The sequence below is a fragment of the Cervus elaphus genome, chromosome 20 (assembly GCF_910594005.1).
Source record: "Cervus elaphus chromosome 20, mCerEla1.1, whole genome shotgun sequence".
Lineage (NCBI taxonomy): Eukaryota > Metazoa > Chordata > Mammalia > Artiodactyla > Cervidae > Cervus > Cervus elaphus.
Genome location: NC_057834.1, coordinates 130,508,177 through 130,518,173, shown reverse-complemented (window position 1 = coordinate 130,518,173; position 9,997 = coordinate 130,508,177). Strand labels below are relative to the sequence as shown.

General features: G+C 40.2%; 1 long non-coding RNA gene across 1 annotated transcript; it reads right to left on the bottom strand.

Moving 5' to 3' along the window:
• Positions 1–5,746, bottom strand: LOC122677576. Its single transcript, XR_006335842.1, has 3 exons — positions 5,694–5,746; positions 5,485–5,601; positions 1–517 (listed from the first exon to the last, which is right to left on the bottom strand). It is a non-coding gene; the product is annotated as an uncharacterized LOC122677576 (long non-coding RNA).
• Positions 5,747–9,997: the final 4,251 nt, after the last annotated feature.

The following is a 9,997-nucleotide window of genomic DNA, read 5'->3' as shown; positions in this document are numbered from 1 at the left end:
AATATCCCTCTGGAAAAGGAAATAGCAGCCTACACCAGTATTCTTGCCAGAAAAATCCCATGGACAGAGGAGCCTGGCAGGCTGCAGTTCACTGGTTGCAGAGTCGGTCGCGGTTGAGAGACTGAGCGTGCACAGTAGGACCTCGTTATTCTTCCAGCCTGTATATACTTTGCCTCTGCTGATCCACAACACCCATGCCTTCCCTCCCCTCCTCCCTACCCACCACCCAACCCCATTGCCACCAGTCTGCTCTCTATACCTGACTCTGTTTTTGTTTCATAGACATGTTGATTTGTGTCATACTTAGATTCCACATATAAGTGATATCATATGGTATTTGTCTTTCTCTTTCTGACTTATTTTGTTTACCATGCTCCCAAAGCAGTGGGCCCTAAAAATGGTGTCACTATTGCCCTTTCTTTCTATTTTCCAGGTAGCAATCAAAATTATCTTTTAAAGACGTAAATCTGATGCTTCTTACTCTTCTTTTTAAAACCCCTTGTTGTCTTCATATTGCCTGTAGGAAAAAAAAAATATAAGCTCCTAAATTCCTAAGATGAACCTCCATTCCCATCACATTTCTCTCCAGTTGTCTCTCCCTCTTGCATTCTTTGCTGCAGTCATACTGGCTACCTTTTAGTTCTTTTAACTTGCTCTCACCTGAAATAATCTCTCTCTAGCTACCTTCTTACCACTTTTTGGTCAGCTCCTACCCATCTTTTAAGACTTAACTTCTACCTACCCTTCCCTGAAGGCCTCCTGTGACCCCAAAGAAAGACCAAGTTGCTTCATTTGATTGGCATCCTGAACTTTCACTCTCATAACACTCATCTCACTCTATTATACAGACTTTCTAAATTGTACTCTTTAGTCTGTAAGATAATGAGGGCAATGACTGAGATTCTCCTTAAACCACCAAATCCCTGCAACCTGGTGGTGGATACTCAACATATATTTGGATGAATGAATGAACAAATCCATTAGTCTCCCTTTTCTGAGCTATTGAAGAATGGCCCCAGTCATAAATGACTAATTTCTGATATTAAACACAACTCCATAGTTCAAATATGTGGAAAATTATGCTGAATGGCATGTAGAACAATATTCAGTCTATGATACTCTGAATGTGGATGAACTTATAATTCAAACTATAATTTCAATAATAAAAAGTATAATAATTCTCTGGTTTGACTTTTTATGAGGCATAGAAAGTAGGGGGTGGAGATAATATGCTTGATAAAACATATTGCCACTCCCTAATGAAGGAAAGTTATGACCAACCTAGGTAGCATATTAAAAAGCAGAGACATTACTTTGCCAACAAAGGTCCATCTAGTCAAGGCTATGGTTTTTCCAGTGGTCATGTATGGATGTGAGAGCTGGACTGTGAAGAAAGCTGAGCGCCAAAAAATTGATGCTTTTGAACTGTGGTGTTGGAGAAGACTCTTGAGAGTCCCTTGGACTGCAAGGAGATCCCACCAGTCCATCCTAAAGCAGATCAGTCCTGAATATTCATTGGAAGGACTGATGCTGAAGCTGAAACTCCAATACTTTGGCCACCTGATGCGAAGAGTTGACTCACTGGAAAAGACCCTGATGCTGGGAGGGATTGGGGGCAGGAGAATAAGGGGACGACAGAGGATGAGATGGCTGGATGGCATCACCAACTCGATGGACGTGTGTTTGAGTAAACTCCAGGAGTTTGTGATGGACAGGGAGGCCTGGCATGCTGTGATTCATGGGGTCGCAAAGAGTCAGACACGACTGAGCGACTGAACTGAACTGAACTGAAAGAATATTAATTGAATTGGCTAAATTTACATCTTCAACTGTATCCCGGGGCCTGAGTTACCATGTTGGTCAGCTTAATTTGTGTTAATTAGCTTTGTAGTTCCAACTTTGCAGAGGCTATTCAGTTTCCAGATCTATCAGCACAGATTTATCTCTGTAGCTTCACAAACGCAATAGAGGCCTCAAGTTATTTTAGAGCAGAAAAGAGGGCACCTGAGGTCCCCAAACCCACTCTTCCCAGTAATAAGGGGTTCCTAAGTGAAAGAAAGTGTTAGTCATTCAGTTGTGTCTGACTCTCTGCGACCCGATGGCCTGTAGCCCACCAGGCTCCTCTGTCCTGAGAAGCTGCTGCTGCTGAGAAGTCGCTTCAGTCGTGTCCAACTCTGCGACCCCATAGACGGCAGCCCAGCAGGCTCCGCCGTCCCTGGGGTTCTCCAGGCAAGAACACTGGAAGCTGCTGCTGCTGCTGCTGCTGCTGCTAAGTCACTTCAGTCTGTGCGACCCCATCCCTGGGATTATCCAGGCAAGAACACTGGAGTGGGGTGCCATTTCCTCCTCCAAACACTGGAAGCTAGGTAGGCCCAAATGGCAAATTCTAACAGTGCAGTAAAGATACTCCCCACTAGGTGTCTCAGTGGCTATGCCACTTCCTCCATCTCCTTGGAAAGCGGCCAGGTGCAGAAACTCCAGTACTCTGTTACTGAACCTTCAAGCAAATATCGTATAGTAAGGGTTGGTTTCAGTACCTGAGTAAGTCTTCCAGCAGATCTAATCAGAATCTAGATCGCCTCTCTCTATAAGAGAAACATTGGATTAACCAAAGTGTCTCACTCAGTATGGCTTTCCTTTGCTAAGGGAAAACATGCTGTGTTGGTAGAACGTTTATTTATTTATTTCTCTCTCTGTTTACTTGTTTATGGGTTGGGGGAGAGGAAAGAGACTTGGCTTGAAGTGATTATGATGTTCTACCTGACCTTGATCACCTCTCACCCCTACAGTGGACTACATGTCCTTCCAGGCCCTCTCCACACAGGTACTTGACGGTATCATCACTCTGAAGCTAAGCTGAGCCACCAGGAAAGCCCAAGAATACTAGAATGAGTAGCTGATCCCTTCTCCAGTGGATCTTCCTGACCCAGGAATCGAACCAGGGCCTCCTGCATTGCAGGCAGATTCTTCTACCAACTGAGCTATCAGGGAAGCCATAAATTGACCACTTGGATTGATTTTTTTAAACTGAAGTATAGCTGACTTACAAGGTTGTGTTATTTCTGGTGTACAACAAAATGATTGAGTTATAATAAACATATTATTTTTCATATTATTTTCCTGGATTAATTTTAAACATCAAAAAAATTGAGAGTTTAAAGAATTATCAAATGGAGGAAGATAGCTCAGATACAGTTCCATATATATGAATTTTTAACCACAAGAGAACATCAGAGATCAATGAGAAAGGAATAGTCAATAAATGGTATTAAAATAACTAGTTTATGAAAAAATTACCAAACTAATTCTGGATAGGTAGATTAAAGAGATAAATATACTTTTAAATCAAATCCTGAAAGAAATAATGTGGAAAAAAATGTATATGAATATCAGATCTTTGTCAGGAAGAGAAATTTCTAAGATTTAATATGATACAAATAAATTACAAAACAAAATATCAATAAATTTCCATGCATGAAGGTTAGAAATCACCATGTGAAAAAAAAAGACAAAAATTAAAAGTTAAACTGAAAAACTTAATTGCAAAGAAAAATTATAAGTGGTGAATATCTTTAATATGTTAATATAAGTAATTTATACAATTTTATAAAATCACCAAGATCTCAGTAAAAAATAGCCAAAATAAATGAACAAACATATGGAAAGTATTCATCTTCACTGATAATTTCAAAAATGCAGATAAAAATTAGATACCATTTCTCATCTAAGTTAACACATATTGTGGACTTTCCAGTGGTTAGGACTCTATGCTTCCACTGACAGGTTTGGAAGAGGTTTGACCCCTGGTCAGGGATCTAAGATCCCATAAACTGTGTAACATGGCCAAAAATTTTGAAAATAACAATAAAATAAAAAATAATTTAAAATTTAAAAAATTAACACAAATTGAAACAGTCACTTTTGATACAACCCTTTTGGAAAATAATGCAGCATACCATTTAGCAAATTCATCCTTTCCTTTCTCCTCCATCAATCTCAGTGTTCCTCTCCTCCAAGCTCCCTTCCCCTCTTTCATTCATTCATTTTTATTCAACAAATACCCTTTGTATGTCTGCTAGGCACTGGAATCTAGCCTAAATTCTAAATACAGTAAAAAACTTTATGTGCAATTTTGTTCATGTCAATATGATCAGTAATAGCCTCAGATTGAAAACATCCTACATTTTCATCTGTAGACAAGGTAACCAAATGTCCTGTTTTGCTCCTGACACTCTTGGTTTATGCCTGATGTCCCAGAGTAATTATTAAATGGTGCCCCCATTTAGACAACTTCCTGACGGATGGCAGTGAAGTATTTTGAGGAAGGGTCAGCTTTTTTACTTTGTACAAACGCACCACTAGGATTAGCCACTGCCGATCAAGTTACTGCGATAGGGTGATTTCTGGTGTTGCCTCTGTTTTTCCATAATTTCTGGATTTTCTAAAATGAAAAGATAAAATATCTTCTATGGATATGGGGCTTTACATGCATTGACTCATTTAATTTTCTCAACTTTATAAGGCATACCTCATTTTATTGTGCTTCACTTTATTATGCTTTTCACAGATTAAAGGTTTGTGGCAACCCTGCCTTGTCAGATGATAGTTAGCATTTTTTAAACTAAAATGTACTTTATTTTAGACATAATGCTACTGCACACTTAATAGACAACAGACTAGTGTGAACATAACTTTTGGATGCATTGGGAAACCAGAGAAATCACGTGACTCACTTTGTTGCAGTATTGTGTGTATTGCAGTGTCTGGAGCCAAGCCCGCAATATCTCCGAGGTGTGCTTGTACTTAGTTGCTAGTTGCATCTGACTCTTTTCGACCCTAAGGACTGTAGCCCATCAGGCTCCTCTGTCCATGGGATTCTCCAGGCAAGAATACTGGAGTAGGTTGCCATTCCCTTCTCCAGCAGATCTTCCCAACCCAGGGATGCAAGCCAGGTCCCCTGAATTGCAGGCAGAGTCTCTAGCATCTGAGTCACTAGGGAAGATATACCTATAATTTTTTTCCCTCTATCTTTAAAAGACAATGAAATGAGGCAATTGAAGTACTGAGAGGTTTCTTACTTAGAGTCACAAATTTACCAAGCGGTGGAACCAAGATTTATACCTAAGCAATCTATCTCCATACCCTTAAACACTACAGGATCCTGCCCACAGGGACAACTATATTCAACTGAGCTTGTTTTTCATTTATGGGGGAATGTCGACTACCTACATAAATGTTATTTGAAAAGTGCTTACAAATAGTAGCCCCAAAAGGTCTCCGTTTATTTCTGAGAAACATAATATTTTCTAAGAACGCTAATTAGAAACACATTATAAAAGAGTTGATTTTTTAGAAATTTAAGATGCAAAAATTTATAAATAAACTGTAAGAATTCCAAACACAAAGTTATGAATGTCCTTTTTAATATATATTTATATTTCCATTTAAATTTCAACACACATTAAGTACACCTGATTAAAATACCTGTTTTAAATGCGTTGGTAGAGGAACTTCTCTGGTGGGTCCAGTGGTTAAAACTCCATACTTAAACTGTAGGGGGCGCAGCTCAATCCCTGGTCAGGAAACTAAGATTCCGCATGCCTTGTGGCCAAAAAAAAACATGTGTCGGTGGATAAATAATATTTTTCTTACATGATTAATTAATTTAAAGTGAATTAAACAATATGCATTACCAAGTGAAAGTGAAAGTCGCTCAGTCGTGTCCGACTCTTTGGGACCCCATGGGCTATACAGTCCTTGGAATTCTCCAGGCCAGAATACTGGAGTGGGTAGCTTTTCCCTTCTCCAGGGGATCTTCCCAACCCAGGGATTGAACCCAGGTCTCCCGCATTGCAGGTGGATTCTTTATCCGCTGAGCCACAAGGGAAGCTAAATGTAAAAAATACTTTATGAGTGTTATTGAGAATTTATAAAAACAACTGTTTAGTGCTAGTTTTAATTATCTGTTAATCTAAAATAAATTGTTTAATAACTTCAAGTCACCTAAAAAAAAAATCATATACTACAAAAGGACAAATTTTAAATTACCTCCTTAAAGGGGACCCTGGTATACTGGTATACCTTACCAGTCTGAATACTACTACACTGGAGCCAATCAAATTCCCTTTCATGGGTTTGAGTGTTTCCAAGTCACCTCGGCTACAGATCCACAGCTCATGTTAAAGATTGGCTGTAGATGCCTCATCCATTATGTGCTGACATTTCCTAGTTTCATTCTCAGATGCTGAAAGTAGCAAAGGTCAGCTATGTAATGAAGCAAATTCAAGTTTCCATTCCAGTTCCATCTCAGGTCATTTGTCCCTAGGCAAGTTTCTGAACTTCTCTGAGCTTCAGTTTCCTCATTTGTAAAAGGATAAGGGTAATAATACCACCCGGGATGAAGTAAAGTGGGTCATAGTCTTAACATAGAGTCTGGCTTCTGGTAAGTTCTCAATTGAAGTTAGTTATTATTATCTATGTGACATCTAAGTTGTGGGAACCCAACTTGGGCTCTTATGTGGTGACCCTGGTTAGACAGGAACAATTTTGAAAATAACCTCTCGGCTTTGAGTACTTCATTGAGTAAAGAGCACAGTGAAAGCACAGCTTGAGTGACGTTTCCCCAACAGAACGCAAAGGAACGATCTAGAAGGGTAGGACAAAGCAGGCAAGATCATCAAGGCTGGTTGGTTTTTGGCAGGCATGCTACACACTGCCAGGGTGTGTCTGGGGCAAGCTGGAGTGAATTTTAATATTTCAGACCACAATATCTTCCTGGACTTTTGACACTAGTGAAAGCCAGCTTGGGTACTGGCCCTCCCCTGCTAGTCACTGGAACTGCATGAGCAGCAAAAGAGCCTTTGTCTCATCTGCCTGCCCTCAGACAGGCCCAGAATGTGGCCTTTGCTCTAGGTTAAGTCCCACTATTCAAGACTTTCATATTCTCCCAACAGCCTAGAGTTAGTACCATGGGCGGGAGAGAGCTGGAGGAGGCTGCCTCCATTTCCCTTTGCCGTTTTTCAAAGTTTAACTCGGGCTCAAGGCTATAAGGATTAAATGAGATAGATAATGCATATTTAGTACAATGCCCACTACAAAATTTTGGCTGTTATTCCTGTGCATCCCCATGCTCCACGACCTGGAATGCAGCAGACATTGGTTGATTAAAGGCCATCTTCCCTGGCCTTTCTCAGGCAGGGCCTGTCACTTGCTCCTTTTTTGTTCCTAAACACTCTGTTCTGGGTCTGTCATTGTGCTTGATCACTCTGCATTGCATTTCTATGGTCTGCTGACTTGCAGATTACCTCCACAAGGCTGTGAGTTCTTTGAAGTCTGAGACTACATCCTTTATCTGTGAATTCAGCCTGTGAAATCATATCTTAGATGCATTATGAATGTTTCATGACTGTTAAATAAAGCAAAGTACATTGAAAAAAGTATGCATTGTGGAATTTTTATAGATCTGGATATGAATCCTAACCTTGGGAATAAAGCTGTTTGTCCCTAGTAAGTTACTTTGCTCACAGTTTCCCTTTCCTTATCCCCAAAAGAAGGGTGACCTGTAACTCCCTCCTAACATTGTTGTGAGGATTAAGTAGAATAATGTGAGAAAAAATATACTTCCCCCCTCCAAAATCTGGCCAATTTTAGGTGCTCAGTATCTGAGTTCCTACTGTAAACTGAATTACACTAATACAGTAAAGAAATGAAAATGCAAACCTGGACCCTTAAGTCTCCTTCATTTGTAAAATTCTCATGAGGTAAGGAGATATGAGATAAATGTAAAGTAATGCAATGATGTCTCTGGCTAAACAATGGGTGTTTAGCTGAAGAAGAGTCTAATGTGTTATTACTGAGCTTAATTAAGTCTTCTCTGCTATTCTACCATAATGGATGAAAATACATTCTCCTTGGGGTTAATTCAAGGAACACTCCTCTCAGGAGGAAAAGCCTGGTCAGGAGCTTCACTCCCCCACTTCAGGCAGCAACATCTCTTCACATACCCTAATAAACCGTGGTAAGCGCGTCCTCCTCCCCCGCTGGGGCTTCTCTAAACCAGAACAAGTCTGGCAATATGACTCAAGATTCATCAGGCCTGGTGAATGGCTGCAGCAAGGGCTGGGACTTGAAATAAACACGAATCCTATTGGACAGAGGATAAAAGATGAGCAGCAAAGTAAGCCTGACAGGCAAACGGAGAGAGATTCCTCAGAGTGCCGTGGAGGCCAGATCCCTAGGTTGCTCAGTAGCTCCTCCCCAGGTCTTGCATTACCCACCTGCCATCCCTCCCCCACTGCCTTTTCTCGGCTGCTGAATTTAGACCCCGAACCACGTGCTGTGCCCGCTGCCTCTTGAGAACCCTCGCGGGAGTGAGAATAGGATGCTTCTGAAGCAGCCGGGGAATCCACTGCACGAACAGCCTTCTTCTGTTTTCGACCATCGGCTCCGTTTATTTGGGGGGAAACGAAGCAGTCACGCAAGAGATGATGCTAGGAGGAAATGGGCTAAAATTCTGACCAGTTTATTCACAAAACTGGATTAGATCTGTCACCCTCTCCCAACCCCTGTGGGTTATCATTCTGGGACTCATCTGCCAGTGTCCGCTACTCCCTTTCCCTTTCCCATCGCCTTCCCACTGCCCTTCAGGGGAGAATGGCCTCTTCTACCTTATTGTCTTTTACAAAGTTATAAAGATGTTCAGGGGACTTCCCTGGCAGACCAGTGGTTAAGACTCCATGTTTCCAATGCAGGGGGCCTGAGTTCAATCCCTGGTTGGGAAACTTAAGATCCCACACACCCACAGCCAAAATAGATAAATTTTAAAAACTCAAAAAAATTTTTTTTTTCCTTTCAGAAAGTTACCTCAGTCTCACAAGTCTGAAAGAGTGATTTTGGAAAAGTTCAAAACTCTTAGTTCTTATCTGAAATATTAGCATCTTTTCTTGGGAAGGTTTGTCCAACTCCATAAGAAAATTGCTCTATCCCTTGTTTCTCATTCTCTTAAAATTCACAAGAAATTGTCTACCCTAAAAAAAAAAAAAAAAGAAAGAAAGAAATTGTCTACCCTAGATGTCTTTTGTATGTCTTTTAAAAGAAATCTGTTTCTTTTTTTTTTCTTATTCCTTTTTTATAAAAGAAAAACAACAACAAAACCAACAATGTTTCAGGACAGACAAAACTCACTCCTGAGAGGTCAGCATAGCTTTTAAGCAGTACATAGAATTCTAAAACCAGACTGTGTGTTTGAATCCTGGGTCTGCTGCTCACTAGTTACATGCATTTGTCAAGTCTCTTAACCTCTCCAGGCCTTGAGGGAGATTTCCTTATCTGTAATACAGGGATGATAATAATGGTATTGATACTTATTTTTAGAATTAGGAGGATTAAGGGAACATTTTAAAGCATATAGAACAGTACATGAGACCTGCTATAAAGACACAGTCTATGATTTTACTAGAAATTTGAACTCTGTTATATATAGATGACAACTGGGACTTGTATTCTAGATCTTTAAATGCTCAGCCACTCTGATACTTTGTGACAAACCATCATTCTCAATTCATAAATTCATACAAACCTTTTACCATTCTCCTACTTGGCCACCTGAATGCTTGTTCTTTCAAGAGTCAAGTACCTTCTACCCTTGAAAGAAGAGAAATGAACCCCTCCGGGTCAGAACTTCTGTTTTGATATGAAACTGAAGTGGCTCCATTTCTAGGTTTGAAGAGATTTCAATTTATGGAAATGAGATCGTTAGCAGAGTTGAATGAAAAGCAGCTCTCAAAAGGAAGACAAAGGACTGACCTGTGAATTAGAAGCATCCACAGAATCCATAATCATACAAACAAAAGATGAGTTTCAATGCCTTGAAATTCAGCTTCTGGTACTTTGAAAAAGTCACTGATGTCCCTTTTGAGGCAGTCCCCACCTTTCTTTACTTCTTATCCTTCTTCAGTATTTGTAATTTCTTTGTGAGTCTGCACCAAAGCCTTCGAGC